We start from the raw sequence: 15,494 nt of genomic DNA on the forward strand, positions 1-15,494 counted from the left end.
AGGGACCAGAGAAATGGCTCAGTGGGTAAGAACACTAGCTGTGCAAGAGTGAGGAACTAAATTTAGATCTCAACACCTATTTAAAATGTTAATGTGGCTACACACACACACACACACACACACACACACACACACACACACACACACACACTCAATCTCTCTCTCTCTCTCTCTCTCTCTCTCTCTCTCACACACACACACACACACACACACACACACACACACACACACCTGTAACCCAGCACTGGAAATGAGGCAGAGACAGCAGGATAATTGGGCTTTCTCTCTTTCAGACTACCTCCAGGTTCAGTGGAAAACCCTGTCTCAAAAGACTAAGACTGAGTGTGATAATAGAGCTAGACATTCATGAAGCTCCTGGGCTCCGCACATGTGCAAATGGGCAAATGCACCTTCACTGAATATTCTTGCATTATTTCCTGGGTCAGCATTCTGGAGTCAGAGGCAGGTGAACCTCTGTGAATTCGAGGCCAGTCTGCTCTTCCAAGCTAGTTCCAGGACAGCCTCCAAAGCCACAGAAAAACCCTGTCTTGGAAAACCAAAAAACGAAACAAAACAAACAAAACAAAGCAAGCATATTGATTTTAGGTCTAGATGTACATAGTATCCCAGCATAAACATTAGTTGCTGGATTATGATTTAAAACATCAAGAGGAATGCTGAACTAAACTATGAGAAGGGAAAGGGCAGATGAGAAATTCCAGTGAATATATTTACCTTCATTTTTGATTCAATAGTCAATAATACATTGAAAATAAATGTAGGTTCCATGATGAAAATTACGGTAGTCATTGATTTGAATAAAGGAGAAGGCCCATTTAGGCACCATCTCCACTGTTACTAGGAGTCTTATCTGGGGTCACTATTGTGGATTCCTGGGGATTTCTCTAGCCCCAAGTTTCTCCCTAACCCTATAATGGCTCCCTCTGTCAAGATATCTCTTTCATTGCTCTCCCATTCCCCTTCCCCCAACTAGGCCTTCTGGATCCCTCAATATTCTCTTCCCCTCCCTTTTTCCCACCCCCCAAGTTTATGCAGGATATCTTAACTATTTTCCCTTCCTGGGAACCTCTATGTGTATTCCTCTTAGGGTCCCCTTCTTTTACCTAGCTTTTCTGGGGTTGTGGATTGTAGCCTGGTTATCCTTTGCTTTACATCTAATATCTACTTAAGAGTGAATATGTACCATGTTTGTCTTTCTGGATAACCTCATTCAGAATGGCTTTTTCTAGTTCCATTCATTTGCCTGCAAGATTTCAAGATGTCATTGTTTTTGTTTTTGTTTTGTTTTGATATATATGATTAATGCTCCATTTTGTAAATGTACCGCATTTTCTTTATCCATTCTTTGGGTGAGGGGCATCTAGGTTTTTTCCAGGTTCTGGTTATTACAGAACCTGCTGCTATGAACATAGGTGAGCAATTGTCATTGTGGTATGATTGTGTATGCAATATGCACAAGAGTGGTACTGCTGGGTCTTGCTTGAGGTAGATTGATTCCCAATTTTCTGAGTAATTGTCATACAATTTCCAAAGTGGTTGTACAAATTTTCACTACCACCTTCAATGCACCATAAGAACAAGGGGTGTCAAGAGCATGATGGGGAAAACCACAGAGACTGCTGTAAGGAGTAAGATGGAAGATTACAGAAGAACTTCTGGTGACTGACCAGGCAAGATGTCTCTGTCATTTCTAGAGTTTATATACTATCCTTCTGTGGTCTTTGAATGAGTAGAAGACAAATAGCTATGGTTATAGTTTTCCTTAGTTAGGATTAAAGATAAGTTACATATAGGACTTTAGACTAATAGTTTCTTTTAATCTTGCTAAATGTTAATGGACTAAATATTGTTAACTGTGATTCTTATTTGACAACTGTTGTGTTATATATTTGCTATGTTAAGGTTAAAACCCTTCTTTTTATTTAGACAGAAAAGAGGAGATGACGGGAGATGTCATTATGTATATATATTTCTCATACTGGTTAATGAATAAAGCACTGTTGGCCAATAGGAAAGGAAGATAGGAGGGACTAGGAGACAATGAGGAAAGAGGAAGTAGTAAGCAGAGAAGATGGAGAGACTGGGGAGACAAGACGCTGGCCCCTTTCCCCAGTAAGAAGACCACTTGGAAATATTAGATTAACAGAAATGGGTTAATAATTAAGACATAGCTAGCCGATAAGAAACAAGTAACGGGCCAACAGAATTATATCAAATACAGAGTCTCAGTGTGTTATTTGGGGCTGGCGTGGTGTCGGGACAAGACCAGGCAGCGGGCAGAAAAACCTTACTCCCTACAGACCGCTGACCCCAAGCTAATGGAAGCACATGGACTCGCAGCTAAGGAACCTACATGGGACTGTACTAGGCCCTCTGAATATAGGTGACAGTTATGTGGCATGATCTGTTGGGAGGTGGTAGTGGGACCAGGACCTATTCCAGATGCATGGAGCTTATTCTCTATGTGGGATACCTTGCTCAGTCTTAATAATAAGGGGGTAGGGCTTGGTCCTGCCTCAACTTGGTATACCAGACTCCCCAAGGAAGGTCTTACTTCCTCTGAAGGAAGGGGAGGAGATGAGGGAGGCAGAAGGAAAGGTAGGAGGAATTGGAGTTGGTATGTAAAATGAAAAAAAAATTAAAATAAAAAAAGAAATAACTAAAATATTGACTTCTTACCTGAATAAGTACAAAGGACATGGATTTATTGTCATCTGCTACTTATTTTAATCCTATGAATGATCTGTGTATATAGTAATGGTCACAGTTAAAAGATGTTGGAGCACACCTGGCATTAATATTATCCTCAACCTCCTGAACGAATCACCTTCTCCAAATCAACAAATTTATTGAATTCCTCCAAATTCACAGCTGAGTGGAAAAAAGGCATTAGCAGACTGGGATGAAGTTTAGTTTGGGAGATTATTTTAAAGCTTTGTTTTGTTTGTTTGTTTTTGTGTAATTAGTAGCTAAATTTTAAATATACTTCACAAGAGTCTTGTTAGAGTAATGGGGAAAGATCATGTGATGGGGATGTTCTTGAGTATATATGATTCTCTTATTGGTTGATTAATAAAACACTGATTGGACAATAAAGGCAAGAAGACAGGTTGGACTAGGAAGTGAAAAGAATTCTAGGAAAGGTAGGCAGAGACAGATCAGGAAGAGAAGCCAGGTAGCTGCCAAAGAAGTAACTGGTCCAGGCATTCTCTGGTAAGCCAAGACCACGTGGAAATACATAGATTTATAGAACTGTGTTAATAATTAAGACAGAGCTAGCCAATAAGAAGCCCTAGTAATCATCCAATAGTTTAATAATTAATTAACAATTAATAATATCTTTGTGTGCTTATTTGGGGCTAAAATATCTATGGGACCTGCCAGGACAAAAAACTACTTATAAACATATTTGTGGTGACCAAGCTACTGTGGAGATCAGAGTTTGGCTTCCATTCAGGTTTGCTGTGCAACTAAAAAAAAGTCCTGGCTGTCTCTGTGTCTCCTGTTCTCCTCTTCCATTGTAGCTGAAAGTAGATTCTACATACAGAGCAAGCAAGACTGTTACTTAAGAGTGAACCTTTCTTAGCTCTGACACACAGAGGGGCTTGGAAAGGCCTTTCCTTTGGCCATCTTCAGTGCTGATTGAAAATTTACAGATAAATTGTCCCTTAACAATGATTTTATTGGTCTCTGTTTGCTTTAAATATTTATGCAATTTAAAAACTAAGAGGAAACAAAAGCAATGGAAACGTACTGTGCAATTCATATGCAATTATATAAATAACTATTCTATTTCACCCAAAGGCCAACAGAAGCCTGCATGCTGAAATGCCACATTTGATGGATTCTACCGTGGTCCCAAAATTCCAAAGATAATCTTATCTTTACATATTTCTTTTGAACAAACAAAAAAGGGCAATTTATTCTTCAGTGTGTTTTATGCTCTCATTTAAAGTCAATAAGATTTCATAAAAGCCACTATCTCATCTGCCTGCAGTAACTCCTTAGTTCAGGTGGTGTGTGCCCCAGAAACCCATTTCCATATACCTGATATCCAGTCTTCCCAATAGAAAATCCTTAAATATTTAATTTTGTCAATGTCAAATGAGACTTATTTCAGAAATCTCTTTTCTATATGACTCCAGCCTAGTCTATAAACTATAGTTCAGGATTTTCTTGTGGTTGTTTGTTTGGAGACTCACTGCTCTGCTTCTGAATATGTCCTTGCTTAGAAGGGTTAACTCCAAATTGCCACACAGAGTCCAAGGTGCTACCTAACAAACACTATTATCCCATGGTCTGTTCCATGAGATATGCCATGTAAGTAAAAGTATGACCCAAGCACCTTATTTTTGGCTCTAGGGGATGGACTCAGTGGTTGAGTACATGCTACTCTTGCACAAGACTCAACTTCCTAGCATCTACACAGAACCTCTGAACTATCTGTAATTCCAATGCTAGGAGCTACAGAATCATCTTATGGCCTTTGGGAGTATTGCACACATATGGTACACATACAGGCACACAGGTAACAATACATATAAAATAAAAATAAATAAACTATCTTAATAAACTATCTTAAAAAGTAAAATGCTGCCCCTATCTTCTTATTGATATTAAAGTATTCAGTCTTCTCTTTAGCCAGAATAAACACTGACTAATCTCCCACCATACACCACCATGAATTATAACAGAATTTCTTCAATTTTATTTGTATCATTTTATTACTAGTAACAGTTCTACATAATATGCATTTCATCTCTCTTTCAGAGGTAAAAAACTAAAAGTTAATGCAAGTTAAATGACACAATTGAAGTCAGTGGAGAAGCTGAGATTATAACCAAGACAAAGGGAAGAATGTTGCTGAATCCATAGACTACAGAGGCTCTACGGTGAGTAAAACAGAAATAGAACAAGAAATCTAATAACTTCTAATGACTTGAGAAGGTTGGCCAGGGGTAGTTGTGAAATCACAGAATGGCAACATTCAACCAGTAGGCTAGGAGAGGAGGCTGTACCCACGTGTTAACTGATATGTAATGACTGTTATGTGACCAAGTCTGTCACTGAACAAGGAAGAGGAGTAGCCTTCTGTGCTGGGAAGGTGAGTTCGGCATGGTACAGAGCTCATCTACCAGGACTTAAAGGCAACCATAATAAAGATGAACCTTGGCTGTTGGAGAAAACCAAACTCTGGTATCAGTGCCAAGAATGAAGAATGAATGAGTTGGTGGCTAGTTCCTAGCCAGGTTGTCCAGTACTAATGAAGCTAGCATTCCACTGGTTGGTGTTTTTTAATATTGTTACAATTAACCTATATCACTCACATGAATGAGATTTATGGTGATCGCACATGCATGCATGCCACCTTGTTCAATCCATCCCACCCTCTCCTCATTTCCAGTCTTTCCCATGTTTTAGTAACTCCCTTCCCATTCTTTGAACTACTTTCAGGTTTTCAATTTTTTTTGTTTTGTTTTTATTTTTTCCAGTTCTTTTGCTTTCTGTAGCTTTAGAATTTTTCTATTTATTTTTGAGGTTAAATTTAATTATAAAATTTCTCCTTTCCATTCCCTCCTATCAAATCCTCCCATATATCCCTTCCTGCTATCCCTCCCATTCAAGCCCTCTTCTTTTCTTAATTGTTATTGCATGGATATATGTATACTAATACACATATATGTTCCTAAATATAACATGTTCTGTTTATATGCTACCTGTAAACGGAGGGGCTCTGGCCAGCTCCAGCTCCAGAGTAGGGAGCATGGCTCTGGCAGGCCTTAATCCTCTACCTTGCTAAAAAAAAAAAAAAAAAAAAAAAAAAAAAAAAAAAAAGATTACATTTCTAAAGCTAGCCACCACTTTCTAGTCCCTTATTTGACCACATCTTCCACCTGAAGCTATCCAGGTTCTGTTGTCAAAGCCTTGAAATCCATTAATCAAAATCCCAGTTTAGTTGACCTAATTAAACACCTCATCCTAACATGGGATTTCCCATTTGTTATAAATGGCCATTTGCCTATGTGCATGCCTGTCTCCTCTCTATGCAGAGGCAGTCCTTAGTCCCTTTAGGACAAATATTCCTGCCCCCTTTCCCCTCTTCTTCTCATGTGTCCTCTGTTTTCTACCACCACATCCGAGTCCTTTCTAATACAGACCTCACCTTTTGCTCTTCTTAAAATTACACCCAAAATGTCATTTGCTCCTGTTTTTCTGCCTGAGTCAGAAAGAAGTTACTTTAACTTTTCTTCCTCCTTTAGTATGCGTTATCTCTGTGAAAACAGGTATTTGGGGATGGTTTGTGCCTAATCGGGGGTCTGCGAGGGAGCTCCTGCTGTGTAGAAATATCCTTCAGTATCTATGTTTTTAGGGCTAACCATTTGGCATTGAGTAACAAATTTGTGCATTCTCTCTCACCCTGTAAGTTTTTACATAGAATCAAACCTGTTTGGATGATTTTATGTATGTGCTGAGTTATTTCACTAATCAATGCCTCCATCTATATTTATCTAAATGATAACATTTCATTCTTATTTGTAGCTAAAAAAGGTTTGCATTCATGATTTTGAGAGACAAGCAACAAACAGTGTAGCTAAAATAGAAAAGGAAGGCATGGCAAGGCTGCCTGGCTTCTAATCATGACAAGGTTAGGGGGACCTTGTATACCAGTTTGATTTTTTAGATCTTTCCCTCAAGGTCTCCTGAGGATCTGGATTATACCAAGAACAGGCTGGATGAGCTCCAATGGAAATAGATATGTGTACTTGAAGTGTATTATAATGTATTGAAAGTGGTGAACCCTACCCATATGCAACCTTTATTGTGTACTCTTCACCAAATTTTTGTGGTGGCTGATATCAAACAGAACATAGTAAACAAAGTCTCCTGGGAGCTTTTCCTGGCTGATAGTAACTTCATTGCTAACAAATATTTGAGAAGAAATGTGATCAAAGATACATATACAGGCCATCATGTAATCCTGGCCCTTGTGCTACAGGCCAGGGTGAGTTCAGAGACTTATGAACAATCGGGCTATGACCAGAGTTTATCCACACCTCTGCCACTCTGCCTGTTCTCAATCTTCCTCTCCTCTCCTCTCCTCTCCTCTCCTCTCCTCTCCTCTCCTCTCCTCTCCTCTCCTCTCCTCTCCTCTCCTCTCCTCTCTTTCCCCTCCTCTCCTCTCCTCCTTTCTCCTCTCCTCTCCTCTCCTCTCCTCCTTTCTCCTCTCCTCTCCTCTCCTCTCCTCTCCTCCTTTCTCCTCTCCTCTCCTCTCCTCTCTTCTTCTTCTCCCATCTCCTCTCCTCTGTCCTCCCCATCTCTCTGTCTTCTTTCCCACTCACCTTCTCCCTGTCTCACTCTTGTCCTCTCTTCCTCCCTCTCATCCCCTCCCTCCTTCATTCCATCTCTCTCTTCTCCCTTACCTCTTTCAACAGAGAGAAAATGTCAATCACTTCCAAGAATCCCATTTTTTTGGTTGTGTATCTCAGGTACTTGACCAAAGACAGAGATTAGCAAGGCCCCTCCACAGAGGCCGAGGAACTGACTAGGGTCCCTGGGCTAAGAATTATTAGAACTATTGTGAACATTTCAGCTGTGTTATCCATGAATTTTATACTCTGTAGACAGAAGAGATCAAAGGGCATGTATTTAGCTGCATTTCTTACTATAAAATTTACTAACAACTCACATTTGGATCCAGATAAAACTAAATTCCTCTGTAAGGTGCCCAAGACCCTGTTTGGCTCAGTCTGTGCTTAACCATCTACCCTTTTCTCCTTCCATTCTTGCCTCAAACCTACCCCAGGTACTTCATACCCATACATTCCTCAGTGAGCAATGCCCTATGGAACTCTTGGCCCCCACATTTGCCCTACCCTTTATCTGAAACACTTCCTAACTCCATACTCCATGTTTGTCTATCTAATGTCTACCTACCATTCGTGTCTTCTTTTAGATCCCTCTGTCAAACGCCTCCTGCCAGCACCTAGTCAGGACTGAATGTCTTTGTAAACTACTCTCACAGCACATCTCTGAAAGAGCCACTTCGGTGGTTGAACACAGTGATTTCTTCACTCTGTTTTTCTTCATAGTCTGTACACTTGTTGAGGATAGAAACATTATATTTAGTCCTCTAAGCTTCTAAAACAGAACAGGGGTCATAAAGCATACTTGGAAAATGTATGTGGACCAAATGAGTTACATGATGTCCAAAGTCCTTCACAGCACAAGTTGGGAAAATTAGCCCAGGGAGGTGAGGTTCCTGATTAAAAGACACAGTTAATTTGTTTCAGATTCAATACTAGATTATCTGTTTTAGACTGTTTTAGATGTTGAAGTGTGTGTGTGTGTGTGTGTGTGTGTGTGTGTGTGTGTGTGTTACAGAACTTTGTGCAAGAGAAGCAAGCACTGTACCAACTGAGCTGCATCTCCAGCACTTTTATATTTATGCACTTAATCCATTTTTCTCTACCAGGATTCTCAGAGAAGGTGACCTCAGATCCTAAGCTCACTTAAATGCATTAGCCCAAGAAGAATAAATGTCTAGACACAAAATACATCACTCAAGTCAAAGCTGAAGTAAAAGGAATATAACTGTTGGGAAGAAAGAGAGGTACTGGCATGCCATTGAAAGCTCTGTTGGAGCCTTTCCTTGAGACAGTACCAGGAGGTATATCTGGTTGTGAGAGGTAGACAAGTCTGAGTCAGAACCTTCTTTGCTATTCCAGCCATAGCTCATGCCATACAGAGACTTCCTGCTGGAAGCTGTGCTCCAGAAAAAACAGGCCCTCAGAGGAAAAAGGGTGGCTTCACCTCTGGAATAGTGTGTACAATATTCAACAATGTTCACTCACCCTGCAGGATGGCATACACCCCTTCGATTCACTACCCTTACCTCTTCCCCCATAGCCAAATGACTGTAATTTCAAAAATTGTGACATCACTTCAACAAAAACAAAATTAGAAAGAAAGTTCTCAGGGGAAAAGAAACAACCTCTCTGTGTCATGAAGCCAAAGAAAAACTGTAACTTTGATTAAACTAAAAAGTATGACATTAAAGACTGGAGTGGAAAAATGCCTAAAATACAGTAAGAATGAGCACCAAGCAGCTAGACCTTCCAGTTAATGCCATGGCAGGGATTCCTCATCCAACAGGGTCTCTATGTCTCTATGTCTCATGAAATGTCTTATGAAGCACTTAGTCTGAGTGGTCCTGATGTTCAACTGCCAGGACATGTATAGTACATCAGAGGGGAAGAAACGTGTAATGAAAATGATTTAATTTTTAGTCTATTACTGAGAATGCCATTGTTTATCTTCTGAATCATTCTAAATGTTGGGGTCATTACCCTAGAGTCTAGCAATCTCGAACTCATTCATACATTCATTCACTCATCAAACATGTACTTGGCTCTCATCATGAGAGGACCTGTTGTACTTTTGGAAGCTCCCAGAAGCCAATGCTATATATATTCATGAATCCATGTGTTTATTTATACATGCACTGAGCACATGTCACTTGAAAGAATTTGTTCTACCAATGGGAGACCCACAACAGCTTTTTAAAGTATTGCAGAGAAATATGCAGCAAAAAAGAGACATAGTGCCCTAATTTTCTCACAAGGAGACACTGTAGCTGCTGCTAGAATAAGGTGCAAATGACCATTTGCTTATAGAGGAAAAGACGATCCCAGGAGGATGCATTCCCATGGACTGCTAGACATGAGCAAGAAGGCCAGAGATTAAAAATGAATGTCATGGCAGTCATAGAGGCTATGATGAGTTTCTGTCTTGGGGTAGGAATAGGTTATAGTTTGGAGAGACAGTTTCAACTATGGGTTATAAAAAACACAGAAGGGCTTTGATTTACCAAATTTGATTTTGATTTTTCCAACCATCTAGCCAGCTTCTGTGTGGAGAGGCTCACCAGGGAGGCCAGAGTGTCAAGCCAGAGCCTGATTGATTAGTTCAGGTAAAGGGTAAAAGGACAAGACCCAGAGTGATCATAGTGAATCTGGAAAGAAAGCCAGGATCACTACTGTGCCCATTCCCTTCTTTTCCCTCTGTGGTTCCTAGTCCCTAACATGCTCCACTTTGACATTTATTTGAGAGCTAAAGCAGTATGTTCACTTCTCTGCTAACATTATCGCACAATTTGCTACTTCTTGTTCTCTGCATCCCTGCTCCCATGGCCTGATTGCAAATAACTCTTACTTGCAAGGTTACCATTCAGGCCATCCTATGTTTCATTTGATCTAGCTTCTCTAATCTCTTCTCCACCCTGCAGCTTGAGAGAAGAGAGCATTCTGCATGACTACTGATCTTTCCATGGCTTCCCTTCAGAGGAGAGGGAACACTGAACAAGCTGATTCACAGATTCTCAGTGATGTCAGATCTCTCAATCTTATCAGAATGAGTGAACAACACTTTACCTCAGCCCTGCCTCATACTCACTTAATGGCATTTACATGTCACCTCCTATGCCCATTCATTTTCCCTCCATTCTCCATGTAGAAATCCTTTCAGACCTGAGTCTAGATCTCTTTTAATATTCAAAAGCAACCTTGACAGCCTCTCCAAAGAAAGAGTAGAAGGCTGTTCCCCAACTTGACCTTTGCCTCATGCCTCCTTCTCAGTTTCTATATTTGATACTCAAAACAAATACTAAGCTTATTGGCAGGATATTGCCCAGTTCAAGTTGGAACATCAAGGTCTGGCATGAGGAAGGACAGAGGGCAAAGAAGTTTACATAAGATCCATATACCAAATGATCAGGATCCTACTCCATCCACTCAAAGGTGGAGGGTCACAAACACTGATACATGGTGTCGGTTACCTTTGTGATCTTATCCTCTACTACAATATCAGAGACTGCTGTGAATCTGCTTAAAAGTGGTTCATGTTTTAGCAGAAGCATTCAACATTGCTGAGCAACCAAGGTCCAGGAAACCCCCCAAAACTAGACATGGTATGAATTCCACTAACTCTCAAATAATACCAGAATTCATATACACTCATTCTAGTTGTTTAAATAAAGGCCTTCTTGTAGGCTTCACAGTGCAGCAAAACATTTTAACTGGAGAAGAGGTGGAATGAGGTATCCAACAAATCTCTAGACTCATAAGGAAATCAACACCCTAGACTCACAAGGAAAGAAAAGGGTTCCTGATGGGAGATGTCATTCTGTAAATATGTTTCGCATACTGGTTAATGAATAAAGCACTGTTCGCCAATAGGAAAGCAAGAGAGGAGGGACTAGGAGACAAGGAAAAAAAAGGAAGTAGTAAGGAGGAGTCAAGATGGAGAGTCTGGAGAGAGCAGGACGCCAACCGGCTCCCCGGTAAGATGAGACCACGTGGAAATACTAGATTAATAGAAATGGGTTAATATTTAAGACATAGCTAGCCAATAAGAAACTAGTACCTGGCCAACAGCATTATACCAAATACAGAGTCTCGGTGTGTTAATTGGAGCTGGTGCGGCGGTGGGACAAGACCAGTGGCGGGCGGAAAACCTTATTCCATATAAGTTCCTGTTAGTAGTGGTGGCATTAGGCTTTGGAGTATGGAGTTTTGCACAAATTATAAGGTTTTATGGAAAGGATGGATGGAGAACCAGAGATGAAAGATGACAGATGTCAATGTACATGATCACTGAAAGACAGGTATGCAGGTCCATTAAAATCCTCCAGGCCATTTATAGATGATGGCACCACAGTATGAAAATGGGAGTCAGGCAAACAGTCATATAAGCAATGTCAGAAGTAGAAGCCATTCCTTCATCAGAACCAGGATGCCAAGACCCCGGGACCCCAGCTAATTGGCTAATTATACTCCCCTCCCTTATGGACTATCACATCTAACCAAAGGGTGGTCTCTCTCTCCTCTCTCTTTCTCTCTCTCCTTCTCCTCCTCTCTCCCTCTCACTTCCCCTCTTTCCCTTTCCCTCTCTCCCTCCTTTCCTCTATCTTTTTTCTCTCCCTCCCTTCATCAGTCTCAACGTCTTTAATGCAGATGAAATACAGGAAGGAAATGGATTTGGGGCATTTGAAAGAATTCCAGAACCATCTATAATTGGCAACTATATTTTTCATTAGGAAGTCACATGCCATTTTTCTTCATACCTTCTGAACCTATCTGGGAAGGTAACCATCACTATGATATCTTACAGAAAAATCATTACAGAATGATTTACTGAAGGTCACAGAGAAGTTAACCAGCAGGCATCCCTCAGGCTTGCTGCACCCTGAGACAAGAAGGTACCCAGGACAGGCTTTGTGACACCTCTTCCAGGACAGGATAGTCAGGTTGCTGATAAAGTCCATTCTGTCACTTAGCACCATTCACCATAGGTTGTGGGGCCACAGGGAGGCAGGGTAGACAGAGGCCCCTGCCCTCATGGAACATACAGTCTAGAGAGAAAAGATGTGTGTACAAGCAATGACACAGCACAGTCTTTCAGTTACAGGTACAGAGTGCCAGGGAAGAACATGATATGATGGAGCCTTTGAACTGAGCCACAAAAAGAAGAAAATGAGAAATGGTTACTTTCTGCAAAGACACCAGCATGAGCAAAGGCAGAAACACAGACAAGCAGAGAAGAACAGAACACCAGGCCTAGCTTTTCTCAGAGATTACAGTTCCCTTAGCAGTGAAATCAAACTGTACATATTTGGTCAGGTTCATCAAAGAAATCTGGCGTTGCAGAGCAGAGTCAAATTGAAACAACTGCAGCTTACAAAGCAACCACAGTGTGTACAATATTTAAAGGAGTCCTCATTTTTTGAAATATCTCTTTGCACTGTTAGATATTTGGTCCACTCATTGTTTAAGAAAATGGAACACCACCTTTCATGGCAGAGCTCTTGGCCTTCAGCAGCCATAAAAACAAGAAGGACATGCAGTGTTTACCCCAATAAAACCATCTTTATATTGTCCAGGTGTCTCTGGAACAAGACAGTGTTCCAACCATGACTCGCTGACTAATATTTCCACTTTTTCCATAGGTGATATCTATGTAATGCCTTACTTACTAATATGAGACTCTCTCTTTAGGAAATGATGATTTTCTTAAAATTGCATTAGTCATCAGGCTTTAAAATCTTTCATCATTTGTATCCTTTACCATTATATTTGGTTGTAAGAGAGCCTAGCAAACTCTAAGGGTTACTAGTATTCCGTTCTGTAAACAAGAGAAAACCCAACAAAGTAAGAGCAATTCAAGGTCATACAACAGGTATATGATGAAAACAGAGTTCAAACCCATTTTCTCCTCCAGAATCTTGCCCTCTTTTCTCTATACTACAGTACACTATCTCCCAGTAATATATTGTCCTCATTGTGGTATAAATCCCCAGGTGAAATGCTGGTCAGATTACATCCTCCTGGGTAACATACCTACATCATAAATTAAAAGCCTAATTAAAGAACATACCCTTTTAACTGGGTCTTTCCATAGTCCCCTGTGGCTAGAATATAAAAAGAGAACTCTTTCACAGTCAGTAGCTACCCATTCTTGAAATTCTTCAGAATTCTGCTCAACTCCATGAAGCACTTTTTGATTCGAATTACCCATCTAATGCAATGTTCTTTTCATTAGGTCTTCTGAGGTTCTTCTCCCAAAAGAATTGAATTAAATCATGTGCCAAAAAACTTCAGCCCTCTCCCTGGCCAAAGATGCAGTTAACAGTCCACCATACAGTGTAGCTACCTCAAGTGAATCTAGGGGTTAAAATAGCTTAACATTAAGAGCATGGGAACCCAGTGGAAAACATTGTCGCCTAGTTTACATGAGGGACTGAAGTGTGGGGGGTCTCCTCTCTAGCTGTCTGAAAGTCAGAGGGTTTGTCAGTGGCCAGGGGCCAGAGGATATCTCCATGTACCATCCAGCTTTTGTTTTGCTGCCGTCAGGGAGGAAGGAAAAAGTAGGTGAGGAGAATGGGAAGTGAGTCTCTTCTTAACACTGAAGATTTTACTTCCATTAAATCCCCCAACAAGCAGAGCATCTTATCTATAGGGGTAGTCTTGGTCTCTGAAATAAATATCCCCTGCAGTAGTTGTGCTTAAAGCTGCTTTACATACAAAGAGCTATTGTGTGTTATATCTGAACTGCACTGCAGCCCACCTCCAAAAGAGATAGTCTCTGAATCAGCTTGCCCCACATAGAATAGAGACCATAGCCCCCTCCATCTCACAAGATCTTCTTTTGAGCTTGCCCTGGGTTCAGTGGCTAAGAGGTCAGCAGACAGTTCTCAAAGAGCCCCTGGAGAACCACCTCATTCACCCAGTCATATCAGTGTTCCTTCTTGTCCTTTCAAGACTCGACCACATGTGAGGCAAGATCAGAGGACAGAGATATCTGGGAGAAAGTAGAGAAAGCTAAAAACACATTTCACGGCAGCATCCCCACTTAGTAACAGAAAGCCCTCCAACTAGCAATCAGGCTTCCAGAAACGTCACAGCCACAAAGGAGAGAGTTTTACAGCTGGTGACCCCACAGCGTTCTCACCTACCTGTCTCCCACTGCAGGGCTCTCACCTCCTAGGGCCCAGCTGTATCTCTGGTTCCGCTCTCTTCTCACCTTCACACTGGCAGCGAATGTGGGAGGACCAAGGAATGTACAGCACCTGCGAGCTGTGTTGCCTTGAGGAGGAGGAGCAAGCCTATGCTGCCCTCTCTGCTGCCGCCGCAGCCGCCGCCGCCGCCGCCGCCGCTGCCACTGCTGCCTTGGTACTGATGCGGTTGCTATGGTTATGGAACTCCACAGCTGCCCCCTCTTGGTGCAACAGCTGCCGGCCACCTCGGCCTCCTGGCAGACCCAGCTAATATGCCCGAAGCAAGGTTGTGAATGTGGTTAAGGGAATTCTTCTCCCGCCTGAGAGAAGAATGGGAGCTTGCACTTGAGCCCTAGTTGGGTCTCCCGGGCTCTGCTCACCTCAGCGCCCTTGTGCTTCTCCTTCCTCCACCGGGACCTAAGGCCAGACTCCAACACCACACAGCGCGCTCAAGGCCTAGAGAGCCCTCCCTGCCGCTCGGCTCTGCTCCTGCAGCCTCTGCATATCGCGGTAGACTGTGTGACTGGCTAGGAGGTGCCCCTCCTGTTTCCCACTTCGGTCAGCCAAAAGAGCCTAGATGCGCTAGGCTGCCCTAAGGCCAAACCCCGCCTGCTTGCAGGTTCACCTGCTAGCCCGCCCAGCCTGTGGAGGGCGCAAAACGCTGAGCCAGAGAAGTCCAGCCCCAACCAGCCCAATCTGGCCAGGAGCATGCTCAGTCCATACTCTAGGACTGTCCTCCAGAGCCAAGAATGAGATTCAGCTTTAAAGTGTTCCTTTCCCACTCAGGGCAGAGGGCTATTAAACTTGGGAGAAGTTAGGGAAGGCAGCAAGCACATACTGCAAGGATAAAAGAACCAAGTGAACCATACCATTGCTCCTAAATACGTAATGGTAGTTAGCCAATAGCTCACCCATCATTGGA

At 41.8% G+C, this 15,494-nt stretch overlaps 1 protein-coding gene across 1 annotated transcript in view; it reads right to left on the minus strand.

The window, feature by feature from the left end:
• Window positions 1-15,261, minus strand: part of Fam135b (family with sequence similarity 135 member B) — a 281,424-nt gene extending 266,163 nt beyond the window's left edge. The window contains exon 1 of the mRNA XM_051178560.1: window positions 14,531-15,261. The gene's annotated coding sequence lies outside the window, so the exon portion shown is untranslated. The remainder of the gene's footprint in view (window positions 1-14,530) is intronic.
• Between the last annotated feature and the right edge of the window lie 233 nt (window positions 15,262-15,494).

Source organism: Phodopus roborovskii, unplaced genomic scaffold, assembly GCF_943737965.1.
Source record: "Phodopus roborovskii unplaced genomic scaffold, PHOROB, whole genome shotgun sequence".
Classification (NCBI taxonomy): Eukaryota; Metazoa; Chordata; class Mammalia; order Rodentia; family Cricetidae; genus Phodopus; species Phodopus roborovskii.